Raw genomic sequence first — 22838 nt, forward strand, 5'->3', positions numbered from 1 at the left:
AGTTTTGGATACATTGAGATTGGGATTCTTGTAGTACACCCCTGTAGAGTTGGGGAATACTTGCTGGAAAAGAGAGTTCTGACACTTAATATAGTCATCTAGGCTAAGGGTGCAAATCACTAGCCTCTCAACAAGTCATTGAAGCTTTAGAAAAAGATGAGATGACCAGGGTGGGTGGGTAAATGAACAAAACTCCAAGGCATGTGGAATGCAGCCCCGTTAGACACAATGGAAGAAAGTGTTTCAAGGAAGGACCTAGTGAATCTCCAGAGAGGAGGTCTGATAATCTGTATTTTTTTAAAAACACAACAGGGGATTCTGATGTGCAGCCAAGTTTGAAAACTGCTGAAATGTATTCATTAAAAAAAAAGATTAAACATATATACACCTAAGCTTCTATGGTGGTTATCTGCAGGAAGTAGGATTATAGGTAATCTTTATTTTATTCTTTCTGCTTGCCTGTACTTTCTACTTTGAACATATTTTTTTATAAAAAGAATTCTGTTTTTAACAATAATTCTAGCACATATATTGTTTATCTAAGGAGTGCAATAAAAGAAATTTTATTAATATCATATATCATATTAATAGAGTAAAAAGCATGTGGAAAACTAAAAATATACCCATTTTTTACCTGTACTATGACTTTTATTTTAGTGATAACACTCAAGGCTCATAATGCTATCATTGAGATAGGAAATATTATATACTGTGGGGTTGGAATATAAATTAGCACACCCTTCCTAGAAAGCAATTTGGCAGTGGGTCTCAAGACCCATAAGATTAATTGTACTCTTGGATTTAATTCCACTTCTAGAAACCTATCCTAAGAAAATAATCATAGCTATGGACACAGATTTATATGAAAGATATTCATAGTCATATTATTGGTGACAGTGAAAAACTATAATCAGCCAACATCACATACAAGAAAATGGTGAAACAAATGGTTCCTATGCATGCCACCCTAATGTCCTTTGATCTCATCAAGGTATATGCAAATGTGTCATGTTTCCTATAATAGTATATGTATTTACTATAATACTATAACACGAAATACTATTAATATAATATTATGTGCTACAACGTATACGCTATATATGTTATATAAACAGCCATGCGTTGTTTCACAATGAAGATGTCTTCTGCAACATGAGTCATTAGGCAATTTTGTCATCATGCAAACAGCATGGAGTATACCCACACAAATCTAGATAATGCAGACTGCTACAAACCTGTGCGGCATATTACTATTGAATACTGTAGGCATTTGTAACACAGTGGTAAGTATTTGTGTATCTAAAAATACCCAAACATAGAAAAGGTACAGTAAAAATACAGCAGAAAAGATTTAAAAAATGGCACGCCTGTACAGGGCATTTATCATGAACGGAGCTTGCAGGAGTGAAAGTTGGCCTGGACGAGTGAGTGAGTGAGTGAGTGGCGGGTGAGAGCGAAGGCCTAGAGCAGGACATTACTGTACTGTGGCTCCTGCTCAAGGCATCACCATCCCTTCCACAGCCTAACTTCGTGGACGGGCCTGGTTCTGGTTTGCTCCCAGTGGCAACTCAAGGATGTGGCCACGAATCTTTTTCAATGTCTCCAACTGTCCCTGACAATTAGGAAGTCCCCTCGCGTGTCTGACACTGACGGAGGCATGTCTTCTCAGAGCGCACAGGGAACCTCTGCCAATAAAACCATACAACAAGAACGACTCCTCCCTGAAAAAAATTATTCAATATCACATAAATTTGGCTAGGCAGCCACCTCCCTGTTTCTGTTTGAGATCTGCATATACTGCAAAAATCAACAGAACAATGGGTACTGTCTGTCAGGAGAAAACAACACCTCTAGGTATTCCTAATAATCTTAATGCCAAAAGTACAGAGAAACCTCGGGTACAAATTTCTCAGGGAGCAGCACAAAAATATAGGCTTTGATGTGATGCACTTCACGTAACAACAATTAAAACAAGGAGATACAGCTTTTTACATTTCTGCAGTTTTATAACCAGGTCAGGAAAAATGCAAGTTTCACACTGGTCTCTTCACTGGATGTCTGAACAAGTTAAACAAAATTTTATTTGACATTCATTTCACCTGGTTAAATCTAATGACAACTACCCCATCTCCTAGCATTTCATTGTTCCCAGGCTACAATCTCATATAACTAAGACGCTCAGTGAGAAACACGGATTGGCAGGGGGCTTCCAACCCCTACAAAACTCTATGCTTAGAGGGCCATTAAAAGGTATTCGTATCAGGGAACAGCAGGCTTTGCTTTGATGAGTATCAGCACACTGTACAGGAATATTATGGTCATCAGTAGCACTCCCCACAGTTTTCTGGAAGCAATCAAAATTCCAGGGGCTCCACATACAGCACCGCAAGCACTTGCTGATGGTCCCCTGAAGCCCTGCGAGTAGACCTGCCAGATTTAGCAAACAAATGTACAAGACATCCAGTTAAACTTGAATTTCGGATAAACAACAAATCATTTTTCAGTAGAAGTATGGCCCATGCATTATGTGAGATATACTTTACTGAACATTCATTGTTATCTGAAATTCAACTTTAGCCGAGCATCCTGTATTTTATCTGGCAACCTCATCCTCCAAAGTCTTTTTCCTGTTACCTCGAATTCTTTTCTCTAAAAGTTTTCAATCTGAACAACTTCCAAGAATTAAGCTTCACCAAGCTTTTTTTCCCAAATCCTATAAGCTTTTAAACTTCCTCAGTTTTGTGGTCACGAAACTCTGAATTCAGAAGGAGAGCCAAGGGATGATGGAAAAGAGGGATAACAGGACAAATCATGACAATTATTTTTGCTTTTGAATATCTTAAATAGTTCCCTTCTCCCTCATGCCCCTCCACCACCAAAATAAAGTACTAACAGGAGTGCCAGTGATTTCTTGGGTTAAGCCTAGTATAGACTCATGCCATTTTTACTTCCTACAATACCTGATAAGGCATGCTGGTAGCACCAATATGTCCTTGCCAGGAAGCATGAGGGCCGGCTACTGAGAAATGCTACTGCCATGGCAGGTCCCTGTCCATAGATCACAAGCTTGTGCACATCCTTGCAACAGGCCTGCCACAAGGGAAGAAGGAGGCCATACATCACCTCTCAACACCTAGAATTTATATTTAAACCTACCCTTGCAATGTCAGGTCTGGGAGGTCCTTGTATTAGATACAAATCATAAAATACTTGAAGAATGAACACAAAAACCATAACTCTTCCCTCAACTCAATGCCTCCACTGTCACTTACTAGTTTTTGTTGGAGGCAGGGAGTCTGTGAGAAGGTAAGAAGGTGACATTTAGCCGAAAAAATAATTCCAGACTGGAGGGACAAACGCCTTTCACCAATGACCTCAGCAAATAATTTAAAAACCACTCCTCTTGTCACATTTGTTGGGTGGCCTCATATCCGGTTGCTGGGGCCCTGACATAGGACTCTTGAGGCTGATAAATGAAGAGAGTGAATCAGGCGTTTGTTCTGTCCTTCCTGTATTTTATGGTGACACTCCCTGTGTTTCAGAGTAATGAAGCAATTGAGAAGGAAATGTCTTGTTAATGGAAAAACTTCCACTAATAAATGCAGAAGGAATGAAAGAACTAGACAATCACCTTCTGCAAGCCCCTAAATGAAATAACGACTCTAGACAGTGATCATCAAAGGAATGGAAACTTTATAATAGAGAGATGAGGCTGACACACCTCAACACACTCATCCATCTTAGCATCCCTTAAAATGGGACAACCAGACCTTTTGGCCATATGACATGAAGCAACAGGAAGTACAAAACACTGCCTAGAAAAGAGTCTTGCCTCAACAATTGAACTCGAATCTAATTAAACCTCTAGATCATTATATCAAGCTCTCTGCTTTTTGTACCTTTGAAAAACTGTCATTTTTAAAAAGCCAAATTAAAAAAAAAACAGGTATCAGAATGTTCTTGAACCCTTTGCCTCAACCCTTGTTTTAAATCCTTCTAAGATCCATTATTAGTTCCCTTTCCAGCCTAAGTACATTCACCATCCTGAACACAGCTGAGTCTTTGATGACAGAGGTCATCATTTCAAGCTTATTATAATAAACTTCAAATAGGAGTTTCCATGGCTACTGATTTAAACCATGTAAAGGAGATGGAGCTGACCCTACACTAATCCCGGAATACACATTCATTGATCAAAAATAGATTTTAGGATCTTTCATGTACTCATTATTGCCACCATCTATTTTCTCGATATTTGATCATTTTCTGATAAAACTTAACGAAATCTTCAAAACCACAATGAGTAGGGGTGGGAGCTAGGAGTATTAAAAAACATCCTGGTGAATTGGGTTCTGATCAGAGGAGGTTTACCCTTTATACAAAAGAACCTATGGCAGAGGGTGGGGTTGGGGCAACAATCTGCAAGAGGTGTGGCTCACCCATCCTTCCATTCTGGTCATCAGAATCCTGGCTGAACTAGGATCAGCTGTCCACCTGCATAAAGACCAGGTGAGGTCAATTTGAGACTTCGTGACAGTAACAAGCGCAATGAGAGTAGAGTTCTAAAAGCAATATCTTATTCTTTCTTATACAATAATTGCTGAAAACCCTCAGCTGTTGACGTTAGGGGACTATCCTTCTGGTATTTTCCGAATTGCTCCTTTTCCTCCATCTTCACCACCCTATTCTTACCCTACCCTGGTCCACAGTGGAGTAGCTGCATCTCTCACTAGTGCCCTTTTGTTAAAAATCTCTCCTAAGGCACCTCAGAGTTCACTTTCCACACCCTCATTATCAATTACATGGCCGAGGACACTTTGCTTCCGTCCCATATCCTCTGTAACTCGCCGGCTGTCTACCTTCTGTGTAAACTTCCGGAATACATTGTTTGTCTCTTGGTTCGAGATGTTTTGTTACATATTGCCTGTCTCCTCAGCTCTCAGTGAGCTGTTCTATATTTTCTGACTGCCTGTGACAAACAAAAGAGGAGGTTTTGGTTGTTTGGTGTCTGTTTTTGTTTTTATTTTATATTTATGGGAGTGGTAACTTCCTGAATGGAGTCTCTGCTGAAAACTTTCTTTTTCCTGCCTCAGTTTGTGTCTGATCCGAGGACACCAGTCTTGAACGCACCCACTCTCCCGGCTTTGCTGCCCCTAAGAAAAGGTGTATGTTCCTTACCATGCCAGGCCCAGCACCAAATAGGCTCCAATAGCAACCTTCACGAAGTTGGTTTTTGCCTTTTCAAATTCCACAGACAAATTCCTGAAACTTTGCTTATGGGTAGAAGTAAAGATCAAGGCTCTAAGAAAGAAAAGGAAATTCTACAAAACTCGGAACTGAGTTTAATAGAAAAAGATCCCCGTCACAGTGACTCTTGCCCTTTTCTGATAAAAGCAAAATGAAGATCTCTTGCCTCTTTCTTCCTTAAATACTCCTTTTCTCCGCCCCCCCAACTTCATTTCCGAGACACAATAAAACTGGGAGATTAAGACCACCAAGCATCTGCTACTCCAAACGCACAATAGTTAGAAGTCTCAAGTTAAAAGCCTGTGAAAAAATGCCATCCCCTAAAAAGGCTATGGCAAATGCAGAGGGCAGGGACGTAAGTGCTAATAGGTACCCTTAGAGAAACGAGGGCAAAGAACAAGAAAGAGTCCGGGAGAATAACTGGAGACTTGATAAGAAAGAAAATAATTATCTTGCAAATAGATGAGGACCAGAGTCTGTAACAAAATGAAAGAGCCAGGGAACAAGAAAAAGGATCCCAAGCTAGAGCCTGTCAATAGCCGACTCTACCGAGGGAATGAGGTGGGAGTGGGGAAGTCGCCCTGATACAGTCCTGGGGAGAGTTACTTCTCCCAGTGATCCACTCAGACCAGAGGAAGAAAGGACATTCTGAAGAAAGTGGATAGACCATTCTCTTCCAGGTGACAAAAAGGAAGGCTAAAGATAGAAACCAGCTCACCTTGGGATTTAAGGTAGCAGCCGGGTGAACCAACCAGCATTCATAATTGAAAGGAACAGAACCCAGGGAAGAGGCTGCAGCCTGAAGAAGAGATAAATCTCTGGCATGACTGGCACAGCAGGGATGGGATTTAATGTTCTGAACTTGAGCAGGGTGAACTGAATTAAGGCAGCTGCATCTGTGGGAAGCTTCCAGGCCTTTTCGCTCCAGGAGTCTTCAGTTCTTCACCCAACTGTCAGCTTTTGCCGAGCCCTATTGGGGGGGGGGGGGTAGGGAGCTCCCACTAGGGTAGAGGGAAAGGGAGTAGGGAAAAGGTGGCTTAGGGAGATCGATTTTGAAGGAAAGAAAGTCACTTCCTGCTTTCCTAAGGAGAAGGACTCTAAGGTTATCCAATGCTACAATCTGTTTAAACTTAGACCTATGGCCAACACTCCTTTATGAAATAGTTACTGATCACCCACCACATTCAACACACCAGCAATCAAAGTAGGAATCAAAAGAAAATAATCAAGAAGGTGACATTGAAAGGAATGAACCAAAAGAGGAATTCATTTCCAAGTTGGAATATTAGTAGCCTGGATTATAAACGGCATCAGACTACTGACTATCATCTGATCTGAATACAGATTCTATTCATCCATGCATCTACACAAATATCCAACAAACAGGTATGCCAAACATTTACTCTGTGCCAAGATTGGTACCAGATGGAGGGAATAGAAAGATGCCAGACATGATCCCTGACCATCAATAGCTCTGCCTCGTAGGAGAGAAGGGGACAAAAACAAAACAAAACAGTTGCATTGCAGGATAAGCAAAAATTAGACAGAGGCCCAAGGTACCACAAAAGTCCAGGGAGGATAACACTTTATCACCAAATGTGGAAATGGAGGGCAGCATTCTAGTCAGAGATAACGGCACATGCAAAGATAAAGACAAGCATAGCTGCAAGGCATGTTCGTGAAGGGGCAGATAGTTCCTACGGCCAGAGAACAGGTTGCACAGGAGAAATGAGCAGATTAGAGAAGAGCAGGGCTTCTCAAACTCTGCACAATAAACATTTTGCACTGTGTAACTCTTTGTCGTAGAGGTTGTCCTGTGCGTTATAGGAGCTGTAGCAGCATCCCTGGCCTCTACCCACTAGATGCCAGTAACATACTCACACATATTCCAGAGTGATAATCAAAAATATATGTAGACCTTGTCAAATGTCTACTGAAGAGCAAAATTGACCCTAGTTGAGAATCACCAGATCGGAGAGGCAGAAATGGGGCAATTTACGAGTGGCATCGCATGGGGTTTGGATGGTATCTTTTAAGCAAAGAAAATCAAAGGAGGAATTGACATGATCAGCTATGTCCTTCAGACATGCTGTGTTTGTATGGAGGACATGCAGAGGGACAAAGTTGGAGTAAGGAGGCTACTGCAATAGTCCAGGCAGGAAAGGATGCAAGGCTGAACCGGGGCAACGACAGTGGGAGCAGAGGACGGAGGGAGATGAGAAAATCATGCCATTCTCCCCTTCTTGCCCTCACAGTCAAAATAATAACCAAAGAGCAAACAAACTAAATCTTAAAATGATTATAACTGGCAAATAGATTTACAGTGTGGTGATAGAAAAATGAATACTTCATGAAGCTTTCCTGAGGAAACATTACTGCGTTTTCAAAAAATCATTCCACATTAAAATTTATACATTCATTTATTTAACAACAACACTATTAACTTCCAGGGCTACCAGAAAATAGGAGAAACTGTGTGTAAACATATGTAGGATTACGTGTATAAAATGAAACCATGAGACTTGCTGCTGGGTTGGTGGCCTGTGAATTCTGAAGAGACCTCAATCTCTCTCTTTCTCTCTTTCTCTCTCTCTCTCTCTCACTGCTGCTTCAGAAACTTACCCCATCCCAAGGATGAGAAAAAAATAAAACATATGGCAAGCAACAGTGCCTTTTTCAAGGAGATGCTCTTTCCTGCACACACCTAAGCACGTTCTGTCCTTAAACTTCGATAGCACCATTTGTCCAGTGATCTCAAAGTGTCAAGGCGTTTCAGAAGCCAATTAATTGTGTTTCCTCCGAGAGCGCCTTTACGTGAGAAAATTAAAATGCTCTTGCTGGGATGACTGTCAGATAGTGACATACAGAGCTACCACTTACCATTACCTCGCCTCCTGCGGAGAGCTGCAAAGGCAGCAGCAGAACGAGCCAAGTCCGCGGTGTGACGCCATCTTCCACACGCGGGGCTGTGCAACCAGACAGCACACCTGGTCGCCCTCCTAACACCATTTCCAGCCCTCTGCCGGCACCAATCCTCGATCTCACATTCACTGTCTTCTCCGTGTCAGCTCTGCATGACCAAAACACAAAACTCTGTGTTAGGGAAGGCCATCCTGCCAAAGGAAATGAGAGTCAAATCACAGACAGTGGGGTAGCCAGCCTTGAACATCACTCCAGTAGGAGAAGCACTGAATAGGCTAAATTAACATTTCTCTCCCCTTACCTTTTCTATTTCATTTTCAACACTCAGGTAACTGACTTATTAACCAGTCTCTCTGGAGACCGCTGGTCTTTCTAAGGAGACTGTTACAGAAAAAGCTTATTCTACCCAAACTTACTATTACCGGAACATCTCAGGAGACATAACATTTATAAACTTCCTGTCACCCAATGTGCTGTTCAGAAGCCATTCATTTTAACTTAATTTGCAGGACTGAAAGTCTCAAGCTCACATGCTATATAAAAAGTGACTTTTTAAAGCTATTACCCGTTATCATTTTGCCTCCTGTTGAAGAGTGCCGCAGTGCTGGAAACCCTTCATTTGTAGTTAAACAATGAGCTCCAAGACAGTTCTTACCTGGAAGGCAACCTTTTCCCCCCTCCAAATCTAATAATAATAATATCAATATAGCAAGCTACTACTGTTCTTAGGGTCCTGATGCTGGTGTTGTGCTACTTTAGTGGCAATGAACACTACACGGAAACCTTTGAAAAATGTGGTTTAAGGATCACTTTTCTTGCCACCTGCTCTTCACTTGTTTTTTCTAATAGGTATCTGAGTTTATTTATGTGCAGAAAACAAAAAATCTCTTCCCCTGAAAAATTTTCTAACTGCTTATATAACAAATTATACCCCATTTTATGGTATGGTAACGGTTAAACTAATCAAATAACCTATATGTCCTTTTCGTAGTAGAGATTGCCAACTTACAACTAAACATAATCAGTACCATTAAGATCCATAACAGCATGCAACTTGGATTTCTGAAAAATAAATTAATCATCTGGACAACCTTACCCAGCTCGTTTCTGGCCTGGGGTCACTGCCTCCCACCTAGAACCAGAAGTGACTATTAATGCATAGTAGGTAGTTTTGGATTAAGAAGTCAAGACTGTAAAGTCACAAATCCATTAAACTATGGATAAATTAGGATCATATATTTATAATGAGATACAGGACTCTTTTCCACTAACTTTAAACCCCTGAGCCAATCTTCTTAAACCAGCTGAATAGAATCACGTCATTTGGATATTTATGTTCCACTCAGTCTATTGCTCCCCTGAAACTATTTTTGGCAAGATCACCACCAATTGCTCCATTTTTGCTAAATCCATGCACTGCACACTTTTAAGCCCTCTCCTTAACTGACTTCTACTTTTTCTTTCCTCTTATCCTCTCTTGTTGGGCTACCTCCAAGAGATTTCGTCAACTTTTTCTCCCCATTATTCTGTTGAATATTTTATTTGAACCATCACTTCTCTGATTTCCAAGTGCTCTTCCTCGTTCTTTATATTTTTCATTACCATAGCATCTTGTTCTCCTCTTGTGGAGGCAATAGCTTTCAATATCTTCTTAATATCTTCTTAAATCTCCCTGAGAGCAGTAGCATTGTCATTGTTTTTAAATTATCTTCAGTTCCCTGAATTTTCTCTTTCTTCAGAGGTCAGTTTTTTATGATTTTCTCTTTCTTCAGAGGACAGTTTTTGATGATTGCCTTTCACTTTATCTGCCATGTGGTAAACTTCCTTAAATATAAGGCTGACTAGGAACAGAAGTTTTCAACTGCCAGTCTTCTCTTGTGGGTAACAGGGTGAGGAAGCAAGCATCAGCGTACTTTGGGCTTTCTAAATGACAGGATGCAAAGGGCTTTACTCCGGGGTGATAACGCCCATGCTAACAGCCCAAGCTCTTCCCAAATATTTGTTCAGTTTCTTGAGAAAAGAACATTCTGAGTTTTTGTTTTGTTGCTGTTGTTGTTTTTGCCTGGGGCACAACAGACTTTCTGAAAAAGGAAGCAAACTATGTGTCTTTATACATACAGGTCTTTAAATATAACGTTCAAGTCTCTGCTTTCTGCAAACTCTCATTCCCACTCGCAGTTTTATCTGCTGACTCTGAGCTGAAGTCTAAAGACTTTCTGGAGTATTCGAGGCAGGCTGTTTCCTTTCTCAGCTGCAACCTCTTCTGCAAATATTATGGCAAAGTTTTCTCCATTCTGCCTTACCGATCTTCAATCTGCTTTCTAGAAGTGGAAATAATACATTTGCCATTTTCCCCTATGTAAGTTGAGGACATCAGCATTGTCTTTCCCTTAATTACTTGTCAGGCCTTGTTACTCCAATATGAAATATGAAATTCACATAATTATTATTAACACATTGACTGCCACACTAGAAATTTTTTTCCCCCTTGGAGCCATGGTATTTTATTACAAAAATAGAATAAAAACTTTGAAAAAAAATGATCCTTTCTAATTTAATGAAAAATGTGTTATTGTTTATTGTTTTCTGTGTGTGAGTTACATGCAACTTGAAAACAGTTCTCACAGCTCCCAAGGTGAAGAGACATGTGTGTTACATATGTTTCAGAGGCTCTGGGCTCAAAACCAGTGTGAGTTAAATACAACTCACATGGCAGGTAATGTGTTAAATTTCTTATAATGTATATTTTCTCATTCCAAAAGAAATCAGCATAATTATCTTTTAATTATTTACTATTTAATTATTAATTATTACATGTGTGGTAGTTTTTCTGAATACTTATATATACGAGAATGCTTTTCTGTTACTTTCACACATTAATAAAAACTTGGATGAATACTTAGGTCAAAACTTTTTGTCCTCAAAACCTTATTACTATCTACTGCTTCATATTATTGAGATTGCCCTATTTTAATCTGATGTTTAATAGTGTAGAGATGAAATCTAAATTCAGCTTGGGTTGTATATAAAAACTTTTGGGGATTTACGGTTTAGCATCAATGCTTTTGTTTATGAGGTTCAAACATTTTTTTTTCTTTTTTTGGCCAGGATGAATCTAAAAGTAGGTCTTAACTCTGTTTTCTCTGGGAACTACTAAATGCTATCAAATGCCGATTCCATCTTTCTTCCATTTGGGAAAGTTTTCTTCTTTATATTTTTTATTATTACTCTAATACCGTTTCTGCTGACTTTATGTTCAAAAGCCCCTGATATGTGGTTTCATTGTCTATTCTCTGCCTTCCATATCGATTAGCTTTGCTATTATCATTCTTATGTCTTTGATCACTTCTTCTGCTTTCTAAAGGAGCCTCTTGACTTTTTCTTCATGGAAACCAACACTACTTTCTGCAGTGTCTATTGTGTTCTTTCATCCTTCCAAAGAAGATTTCAAAAAACATTCCTCTGCATCCTTTAGTGGGTCATTTCTCAAAGACAGTCCATCTATATCTTGAAGGCAATGTTTCCCTTCTCTCAAATTTCAGAAAGTCCCACACTAGTTTTTGTCAGTTTGCACATTCTTCACTGAAAAGAGTTATACTCAGTTCCTCTCTTCTGATGGATAAATATTGCTCTTAATCCCTTTCCTTCTTCCCATCCCCTAATGAATATATCCTATATTTCCTGTCATCTGGATGCCAATAGAATTCTCTCAGATCTTAACATGGAAAAACAGGCGATTATATATCCACACATGTACATACATATACATCTTTGTGGTCGATTGTACTTCATTTTCCAAGACAGCCATGATGATATCTACTCCCCCACAAGCTCCTCTGCAATGTAACACAGCTTTCCCATCAATATGGGAAGTATAATACCCCTTTCTTGAATGCAGACTGGCTTTAGTGATTCACTTATGCCAAACAAATGCAGGAAAGTGAACTACTTCATGATTTCTGAAACCAGACTATGTCAGAAAAGGTCATGTGGCTTCCATTTGCTTTATCTCTAGATACTCCCTCTTGGAACCCAGCCACTGTGCTGTGAAAAGCCCAAGCCACATGAGGAAGCCACGTGCAGGTACCCTGGTTGACAGTCCCATTGAGCCCAACCTTTGAGTCATTCCCACTGAGGTGCCAGAAATGTGAGTGAAGAATCCTCGAGAGGATCCCAGCCCTCAGTCATGTGGAGTCCCCATTCATTCTGGAGGAGAGATTAACCATCCAAATTACTGACTCAGAGAATCCAGGAGCCTTAATTCAATGGTTGTTCCTCTAAGACACTAAAATTAGGAGTAGTTTTTTATAGCACAATAAATAACCAGAACAAGCTTCTTGTCGAATTTCTTATTTGACTCGGCCATTTATACAGTATAATTCTGATAAACTGAGAAAGAATCAACTTTTAGTCCTGCTGTTTAATGTACTTTTAGTAGAATAATTTTTTCAGGATATATTTCACTGGAATCCAAGAAAGAGTTAAAGGAAAGGTAACCTTGGCTGCTAGTATATCTCTTCTTATTCCTACCTCTTTCTATGGCTGGTTTCACATCCCAGGATACAAGGTTCCAGGGTCAGCCCTTGCATAACTGAAGAGGGATGAGAAGGTGTGAAGGCCACACCTGCCCAGGAAGGCATCCCATGCATGGCACAAGGGGTTGTTCACATGGCTTTCTCACTGATATGGGCCTCACGGGGTACACCATGGAACCTGTGGAAGTCCCTGCCTGTCTTGTCCCCCTCTGACCCTCTTAATCTGTTTAGAAGTTACATGGCGCATCCGCCATTACTGTTGGTTCAATCCCACCCCAGCCTCACTGTGTTCATGAAAACAGCTCCCAGCAACTGACAAACTCTGGGCCTTCTAGAAGAGGTGGAGAGTTTTCTTTAAAAAAGACATCCCTACAGAATGAGCAAATTGTGTTCCTTATTTAAGATTTTTAAGGCACTTGACTGAATAAGGTGTTTTTCCCTTAAGGACATAAATTTTGTCATATTAAATCATCTGTAGAGAAAATATAGCTTAGCATTCTGTCTTGACGTGGCTAAACACAAAAGGCCAGAGAGGTGCCATAGGACAGTGTAATTCACTCTCCCGAAACCATTATGCCTCTGCCACTCATAAATACACCTTCTTTGAACCTTTATTATTTTCAACCCAGACCATATCTTGGGAGTGACTTGTTCCAAAAGTTTATGACTCACTGTGTAAACTAATGGGGTTTTTTTCTTCTATTTTTTTCTCTAAATTTCTCTGCTTTCAGGCTTCAAAGAGTCCTCTCTGCTTATTCTCATGCTTTGGAATTTGGTGAACACAAACATATTGATGCCCTTTGTGGCTTCGTTGCCTTTGATCATCTCCCCGTGCAGCCTTCATCTCTGTGGGCTCAAAGTCTTAATCTTCTTAATTTGACCTCATGTTTTAGCCCACATATTCCCTCAATTCTTCCCTCTGCCCTTCACTGGCCTTTCTGAGAATCATATTTCTTTGTTAAAGGGTACTAACCACACACACTATTTCAAGAGCAGGTGTTCCCAGCCTTATCTTTAACTCTCTCCAGTGGGCTATTCAATCAGCCATGCTTATATGTTTTCAGGAGGTGGGGCCAGACAGGAAGGGAGAAATAATTCAAAGTCAGTGTCAGAGCACAGTTTGGAAATATTTTGTCGCCCAAACGATGCAAGGGGAAATTACTCCCTGGGCTCCCTTAGTATCTATTCAAACTTGATTGGCATGATTTCCAAAGCATGTGGGAGCTACCACTGTAGGCAGTGTAGAAAAACAAAAAGCCTAATTTTGCACACAATATTGAGGGTGGGGGAGAGAAACAAAAACCAGAAAAACAAGCCTAAATTTTGTACATGGTAAAATAATAGAAATAGGATGGCAGCTTCATTTTGATATTTTGGTTCTTAGAAGCTGTTGTTTTTATAGGAATGGGAAAAAATAAACAAATGGAACAGAAGGTGTTATACACAGGAGGAATATAAACACAGATTCGTGGTATGTTATTGCTTGGAAGAGAAAACCAAAGTTCCTTCACGGCTCTAGTTTCCAAAAACCAGTCTGTGGACCAGAGATGTGCTGTTCCTATGAGACCCACGCCAGGAGCTTGTTATAAAAGCCCCTAGAGACCCTCCTCTTAGGAATACTGATTCAGTAAATCAAGGGTAAGTTCTAGGGAATCTGGGTTTTCTTTTTTTTTTTTCTAAATAATTTGTCAGGGTAATTGGATATAGAGGTATGTTTGAGAAACACTGATCTAGATTAGTGGTTTTCACACTTTTAATTGTTTGGGTTTTCATTGCTTTTTGTTTCAGCAGCAGAACCTTCCTCTGAAATGAAATCGTAAATAGGAATAACCATATAAAATCCATAGAAATGGCTGTGCTGATTGCGAGTGGCAAGGCTGGGACCTCGTTTTCAACTGCAGCCCTTCCCTTCCTAAGCGACCCAACAGAATCATCATGGAATATCAGTGGTGACAGCAACACAGGTTGAAGATGACTGCCCAGAGAGATGGTGTCTACCGAGTTCACATGGCAAATTAGAGGGCGGGTCAAGGCTAGGACCCAGGACAAAATCCCAGGCAGTGTGCAGCAGCAACCGAGAAAACCTAGGTCAGCACCAGGCCTGTGGTCAGCTCCTTTGCCAAGCCTTCCCCAAGGTTCCTGGCTGTTCTCCCTCCCAGGAGGTAGGCTAGTCCCTCACCTTATGGCTGCTCCTCAACAAGTCCAAGGAGCCTGCATGCACTTGCCATCCTATGAAGGCTACCTCAGTGGGGACTCTGGGAGTTTCTTGTAGCCTCCCACAGAGGGAGCCCCTGCTAAACCGTGAAGAAAGCCAAACCAAGCCCACAAGTTCCATCTCTGGTACACCATCCTTCTGTTAGTTACCTGCTTTTCTTTGATCAACCTACCATCAGTACTTTTTTTAAAAAAACAATATTTGTACAGCCAATCAATACATGTAAGTCTTGAAGCAAAATAAAACAAATTTCTCTGAACCTTCTTGCCCAACTTAAGGAAGAGAACATTTCTAAAACACATTTCTATGTTCCTCTCCCAGAGTCACATTCAGGCCCCCACCCCTCTACTGCCACAGCTACAATCCCAAATCTCAGTTCTTCATCCTTCTCTTGTGTTTATGTACAGCTGCATCACACTGGCTATATACCTAATCATTCTGCTATTTGGTTTTGCTTAATTTTGGGCTTTAAGAAGTGACATCGTACCACAGCTATTCTTTTGCCTCATGTATTACACTCATGTTTCTGAGATCCAGCCCTGTCGATGCATGTAGCTGTCATGCATTCATCATCCACCACTGTCAGATGTCCCACAGAATGGATGATGTCAATATACCATGTTCATTGCTAGAAGAATAGTTGAGTGCTTATGTGAATGTCTACTGGGCATTGTATTAGGTCAGGCATCCTCAAACTATGGCCTGCGGGCCACATGCTGGTGTTTTTGCCCATTTTTTTTTTTTTGCTTCAAAATAAGATATGTGCAGCGTGCATAGGAATTTGTTCATAGTTATTTTTAAACTATAGTCCGGCCCTCCAACGGTCTGAGGGACAGTGAACTGGCCCCCTGTTTTAAAAGTTTGAGGACCCCTGTAATGTAGGTGCTGGGATATAGCAGTGAAAAAAACAGACACAATCTCTATCTTCCTCATGCTTAAATTCCACTGAGGAACTATATACTGCACACTTTCTTAATCTGTCTTCTGTCAAGGAACATTTGAGTTTTGGGGGGTTCCCCCCACCAGTTTTTTGCTATTACAAACAGTACTACCCTGGAGGTGCTAGTGTTTCTCTAGGACAGTGGATCTTAACACCAATGGAATATGAAAACCACCTGGAGAGCTAATCTATCACATCTCCTAATGAGAAAAGACTAAGAGCTTAGAACCCTCAAGATGCAATTTACGACACAGCCACCAATGCCAGAATTACCTCGGGAGCCCCCATAGTTTCTAGCTTCACTGGAGGCTAATAACTTTTCAAGACATCAAAAAGCTGATCAGTTGATCATTTTACTCCCAAGCAAATGAAAGACAGCCTGGTGTAGCAAAAAGAAGATGGACTTGGAAATAAGAAAAACATATTTAGCTTCTGGACACTGCAATGAATAAATAAATTATCCTTTTTGGGCTTTGCTTTGCAAGTCTGTCAAATGAGAATATTTCTAACTCCTGGCTTATAGGTTTGTGGTACTGACTGGAGAACAGCTTGCCAGTGAGAGTTACTGCCCGCTGTGTTGACCACTCACCAGGCACTGTGCCAAGACCTCCTGTATCGCCATCTCATTGAATCTTACACAGTAAGTCTCACCTCGGTCATAGACCAGTTAACTGACATGCCTAAGTTCCCACAACTGAGGGATCCAGAATTTGAGTCCAGATCCATCTAATTCCAAACTATTGTTTCACTAATTCCTAGAAGCGTGACCACCAGCAAGTTCCTTAACCTTTCGGAGCCTGGGTTTCCTCCTCTGTAAAATGCACTTATAACTACCATAGTTACCACTTGTAACTACCATATTGCACTGTTGCCAATATTGAATGGGATAGTCTATTAGAGCATTTAGCACACAGCCTGGAACTCACTAACAGTTCAAAAAACCTCCATCCCTCTTACTACTACCACCACTACTGCTTTCATTTGTATTGTTTTGTTTTTTTTTAATGCCCTATCTCATAAAGGACATTACCATCTGCCCAGTTGTCAAAGCCTAAATCATAAGAATAATTTTAGGTAACATCCCCTTCCTCAACCTCTACATCCATTTACCACGCCCCAGCAGTTCTTGGCCTCTTCCTGTATCACTGCCACCTCACTACCTTGGGTGAAGGCCACTGTCATTTCTCACCTATGTTATGTCCACGTCCTCTCTACTGATCTCCCATCTGCCTTCCCCCAATCCTCTCATATGCAACCTCTACACTCTAACCAGACATTTTAAGACCAAATCTCATCACCAAACTCCTGCCAAAAGCTCTTGACAGCTGCACATATCCTTCAAAATAAAGTCTAAACTCCTCCACACACAAGTATGGCCCAGCTCACTCTGGCCCGACTTCTCCCTCTCCAAGCTCTCCAGTCCTATCTCTCACCATTTTGGAAGACTTAAAAATTCACACACACCAAAAAAAAAATTTTCCTTGCATGTAAGAGCAATTCTATTGACATCATAATAATTTTGGTGATGAGATTTGGTCTTAAAAAGGTTTTTATAATATTCATAGATGATATTTTGTATTTCCATGGCATCAGTTGTAATTTTTCCTTTTTCATTCCTGATGGGCCTTATTAGAATTCTTTCTTTTCTGCTTCTTATTAATCTAGCCAGAGGCGTGTCGATTTAATTTTTTCGAAGAACCAACTTTTTGTTTTATTAATCTTCCATATTAATCTTCCACATAATCCCACATTTCTTGTAAGCTTTGCTCTTTTCTCTTATTTCTCTACTTTATCCCTGTGACTGACGTATTTAATTGAAAGGTGCTATCTTCAATCCCTGAGATTCTGTCTTCTGTTTGATCTACCCTGTTCTTGAGGTTTTCCACTGTGTTTTGTAATTCTTTGAATAAATTCTTCATTTACAGAAGTTTGGTTTGACTTTTCTTTAATATTTCAATTTCTTTAGTGAATTTTTCATCTATGCCTGGATTTGTGTGTGTGGTTTCTTTGTGTTGGTTATCCATTTCTTCTTGCATAGCATTGAGTTTTCTTACATCTATTTCAAAATTCTTCTGTCATTTTAGTATTCTGAATTTGGTTGATATCCATTGTTAGAGAGCTTGTGTTCCTCTTTGGGTGTGTGCTTTCTATTTGATTCTTCATACTTCCAGAGTTCTTTCGCTGATTCCTTCCCATCTGGATCAGCTGTTGCTTCTTACCTTTAGGTTTTTGTTTGAATAATGACATGCCCTGTTTAGTCTATGAGCCAATAGGTGGTGTTTATGAGTGAGATTTGTCCACACCCTGTTTGATGAGTCAGCAGATGCACTTAAAGTTGTGCAGAATGACCTCCCCGTCAGTAGGTGGCACTTGCTGGGAGGAGTAGGCTGCAGTGTTGTTTTGGGGTCCTGTAATCAGCTTTTGTTCCCCTGGAGAGGCACTCTAGTGCCACAAGTGGTGGGCGGGGGCCCTGGGACTTCCAAGTGTGTCCTCATTCTCACAGGTAGGAGTGAGTCTGGGTGGAGCTGGGCTGGGTGAACCTGCCCTCAAGCACCACAAATGCTGTTAGCCAGGATTAAAGTTCTGTTCTCTGCTTCTAGCAAAGCTTCCAGAAAGGAGCTGAAATGGCCCCACTCAGTGGAAAAGTCTGCCTTTGTAGAGGGGGCCATCTGAGACCCACGGTCTGAAGCAAGCCTCCCTCCCTTCCACCTTGCCCTAGTCCATCATTTCTCCTGGCCTCTGCCAGCAGGCAGGACCTCAAGCCAGTGGGTCTTCTCTGGCTGTGATGCCGGATGGGAGGGTCCCTGCCCAGGATTGCAGCCTGAGCTGGGAGCACAGCCCTGGAGGAGGGTTGCCCCTCAAGCATGCTGATCCACCCCTGAAGGCATACACACCTCAGTAGGCTCATTCACAAATGGCCTTTCTGTGTCCCAGGCCAATGAGATTGAGACCTGGGTGCACCGGTTCAGGTCTGCAGGCCTGTCCCCTGGGCCCTGGAGATCAATCTCCAACCCTGCCCGGGAGAGGAGTGCTGGTCTCAAGTCACCCATGGGGTGCCCAAGCTGGACCAATGCCTCTCCACCTCAGGATCTGCCCCGCTCTCCTGGAGTCACCAGGGAAGCAGCACCTGGGAGGGCTGGCGGGTAGGGAGCTCACAGTCTGGATATCCCTTAGTCTGCTGTAGGGCACTGAAAGGAAAGGTCCTGTTCCCTGCAGATGCCTTCAGGTGGTGGCTAAATTGTCTCTCTCAGCAGCCATGAGTAGGGAAGGCGGTGGGGAGAATGAAGCAATATGGCGCCTGTGGAGCGGCTCCAGTCTGTGGCCGGGAGGTACCCTGAGGGATCTGGGAGTCTGGTGCCCTGTCCACAAGAGGCTCATCACTCACTGGCAGGAGCCGTCTCTGTGGTGGTGTTGGCAGGTCTCTCCAACCACTCAGGAGCCCACCAGCAGTCCTACATACAAGGGAGGGGAAAGTTAACCGATCCACCTACCCTCGTTGCTGGTCTCCAAGCCTCTCGGGGGCCTTTCTCCTTCCATTCTCCTTTGCAATTTCTTCCTATGGAGTCTCCTGTATTTTCAGGTACCCTTCCTTCCGACCGTCATCTGATCTGTGTTTTTCTGCCTGTTTATTTTATTTTTTTGTACTTTCTTCTAAAAAATCTGTGTTTCTTGCAGAGACACTCTGGCTGGTGGTTTCTCTCATCAGCCATCTTGCCCTTCCTCCAGTCTTGGGTTCTTGAAATCTCTGAAAGTGATCATGGGGCATCCCAGAAACCCCCTCCCTAGTTCTTTGGCCACTACTCTCTCCCTGTCAGTCTAGCCTTTGTTCTCAGTGATCCTCACCACAGCCTTTGCCCTTGGCCCTTTCTCTCCTCACTTTACTTTCCTACCTTATGCAATTCTACTCCCTCTCTATCACTTCCATCCTGTGACTCCTAAACCTCTCGCCCAGCCCAGTTTGACACCTCCATTTAGACACAGGCATCCCAAGCTTAACAGAAGCCAAACTGAATTCACTGTCATCCCCAAACCTATCTTCTTCCTGCACTACTCATACCCAAAGCCAGAAGTCTAACTTCCCTGTCTGCAATCTCATGTTCAAGTCCTCTAAATATGTCTCCAACCCATTGTCTCTCCTTCATCCCTGCTGTCAATATCTTAATCTGGGCCCCAATGCTTTCCCCTCAGAATTGTTGCAGCAGCCTTTTAACTGATCACTTTTTCTCTCTAGTTTTCATGATTTTACATCTATGCTCCTACTGCCAACAATTATTAAAGATCTAAATTGGATTATGTTGAGCCTGCTTAAAAAGCCTCCTCTGGCTCCCCAGCATCTACAGAACAAAGGCCAAGGTCATTAGAAGGGCATTTAAAGTCCATCTTGATTTGATCCACTCACCTTTTCATCATTTCTAGCCACCTATCCTCACCTCAGAACCTATCTTTCAGCGATTTATAGCCCCTTATAGTTCCCTAAGCACACATAACAAGAATTTGCTTCATGAGACACTTGAGAAACATCACATTTCTTTATTTTTCTAGATCAAATTAAAACTGCCTCAGCCTGTTTTTGCCAGTGTTGGTGAGGAATCCAATCCCAGGTGCTGTTGGTCACATCCCTTCACTGAGTTCTGTAAGAATCCGAGGGCTCACACAGGAAAGAGCCCTGTGCCTGAGCCACATGGTCACTTTTATGGTGACTGTCTTCTTATATACATAATGCCTCTGTCAAAGTTCTTTGCAGGCATGGGCACTGCTTTTTCCAGAGGGTAGTAATAATAATAGCATACACTTAGTTAGCATTTACTGTGTGCTAGCCACTGTGCTAAGCAATTTGCATACATTAGCTTACATATTCCTCATAGCAATCCTATTAGGTAGATACTCGAAAGTTAGCAGAATACACCTCCCCAAAATATACCACTTTGGCATAAGGAAGAACTCCAGATGAAATCGTATGGCCGCAAAATACTTTCCATGGCTATAAGGCATCTGGCTGGCTGGCTCGATATTCTCCCTTTGCCTCTGTGGTCCAGCTCTCTAGCCTGCTGATGTTCCCCAACACACAAATCAAGTTTATATTTTAAGGTCTTTACACTTGGCTGTTCGCTCTGCCTGGACCTCTTCCCCTAAGACAGACCTTAACCCACAAGCACTGCTGGACTGGCCTGAGGGCACGGTGGAGAAAACTGGGGGTTCTTGTTTCAGTACTTTGAACCTACTGCAGCACCAAGAGTAAAACAGAATTGAGCTAGTCAGTAGCTTACTCTGCCCTACAAATCTTGCTCTTCTACAGCTCCTCAAAGAAGCCCTTCCTGCCTGCCCTTCCTTTTTGGGTCTGCATCTGTATGTACCTTGAACATATTTCTACTGCGCTTGCCACAACACATGATAGTGTTCTTAGTATTTTTTATAGTTGTCTCTTCTATAATATCGAGCTCCTCATGGGGAGGAACTGGCTTTTATACAATTCTGGATCCCCAGTGCCTGACATGATGCCTAGAAAACACAGGTTGAGTATTCCTTACTTGAAATGCTTGGGACCAGAAGTGTTTTGGATTTTGAATTTTTTAGGATTTTGGAATCCTGGCCTTATATACTTACTAGTTTGGCATCCTAATCGAAAATTCCAAACTCCAAAATGCTCCAAAATCTGAAACTTTTTGAGCACTAACATGATATTCAAGGAAAATGCTCATTAAAGCATTTCATATTTTGGATTTTTGGATTAAGGATGCTCTACCTATAATAAATATCCCAAATTGTTTGATAATCAAAGTGAACTGACCTAAGGTAATCCTCTTAAAATATAAAACAGATGATGTCACTAAAAACCTTCCAGCAGTTCCTACCTCAATCACAAAGCCCTACATGGCCCGCAAGGTTCTCTATGATCTGTACCTGTCCCCATACTTACCTTATGTCACCGCCTACTACTCTACTCTTCACTGCAGCCACATGGGCTTCCCACTGTTTGTCAAACACACCAGGATCCCCCACCCCAGGGCCTTTGTACCTTCTGTCCCTCAGCCTGGAATGTTCTCCCCTGTGTATCCTCATGGTTCCCTCCCTCACCCCCTTCTTTGTGCAAATACCACCTTCTCACTGAGGACTTCCCTGATCACCCTACTTCAAATGCCTCGCTTTATTTTTCTTCATAGAATTTTTCACATTGTGTATAATACAACATAATATGTGTGTGTGTGTGTGTGTGTGTGTGTGTGTGTGTGTGTGTGTGTGTGAGATACATAACATAATTTCCTTATTTATTGTCTGTCTCCTTCATGTGGAATGTAAGCTCCATGAGGACCTGGCACGTGGTAGTAACTAAATAAAACTGTGTTGAGAGACTGGTTCTTAGAACAAAGGATCCAAACTAGTCTATCTCTGCCTCTAACTGAACAAGTCACCCAACCTGACTGTCCTCAGCTGCTTCAACTCTGAAATAAGGTTGGGCTAGAAGACCCCTTAATAGGAGACTTATCACAGAATAAGAAAAGAAAAATCTAAGATTTTTTCCTACTCACTTTTTATCTTTTGTGTTCTTTAAGGAAAATGTGGCAATCAGGACCACAATCTCAAAACATCTACTGATTCTTACACATAAGAATTAGCCTTTAAGAGAAATCCAGTCTTTAATCCTTTGCTCTGATAGTGGCCTAATTTTCCATAAGGAGCCACACACACACAACCTCACATAAAAACCCCTCACACACTCTTATATATCACACACCACAGTGAGGAAGCATCACAGTTGCTCTTTGCAGAACTCCTGACCCCAGATTGTGGAATCTTTTTCAAGTCTTTGCAAACGCCTTTGCACCATATTTTCCAGGTGACTTCAACTCAAATGTACTCAAGGATTTGCACCACATCCAGAAGTCTCCTGAGTGGCTCCTCCTCCCTGTTCCCGGGCTTCCTAGCAAGGGCTCCTAAGAACTGTGCTCAGGTCCAGGTGTCCCTGAGAGGCTGTATCTGC

At 41.7% G+C, this 22838-nt stretch overlaps 1 long non-coding RNA gene across 1 annotated transcript in view; it reads right to left on the reverse strand.

Moving 5' to 3' along the window:
- Positions 1-7645: 7645 nt before the first annotated feature.
- LOC105877102 (uncharacterized) overlaps positions 7646-22838 on the reverse strand; it is a 60352-nt gene continuing 45159 nt past the window's right edge. The window contains exon 3 of the long non-coding RNA XR_001156749.2: positions 7646-8317. This is a non-coding gene — a long non-coding RNA (uncharacterized LOC105877102). The remainder of the gene's footprint in view (positions 8318-22838) is intronic.

This window comes from Microcebus murinus, chromosome 10 (genome assembly GCF_040939455.1).
Source record: "Microcebus murinus isolate Inina chromosome 10, M.murinus_Inina_mat1.0, whole genome shotgun sequence".
Taxonomy (NCBI): Eukaryota; Metazoa; Chordata; class Mammalia; order Primates; family Cheirogaleidae; genus Microcebus; species Microcebus murinus.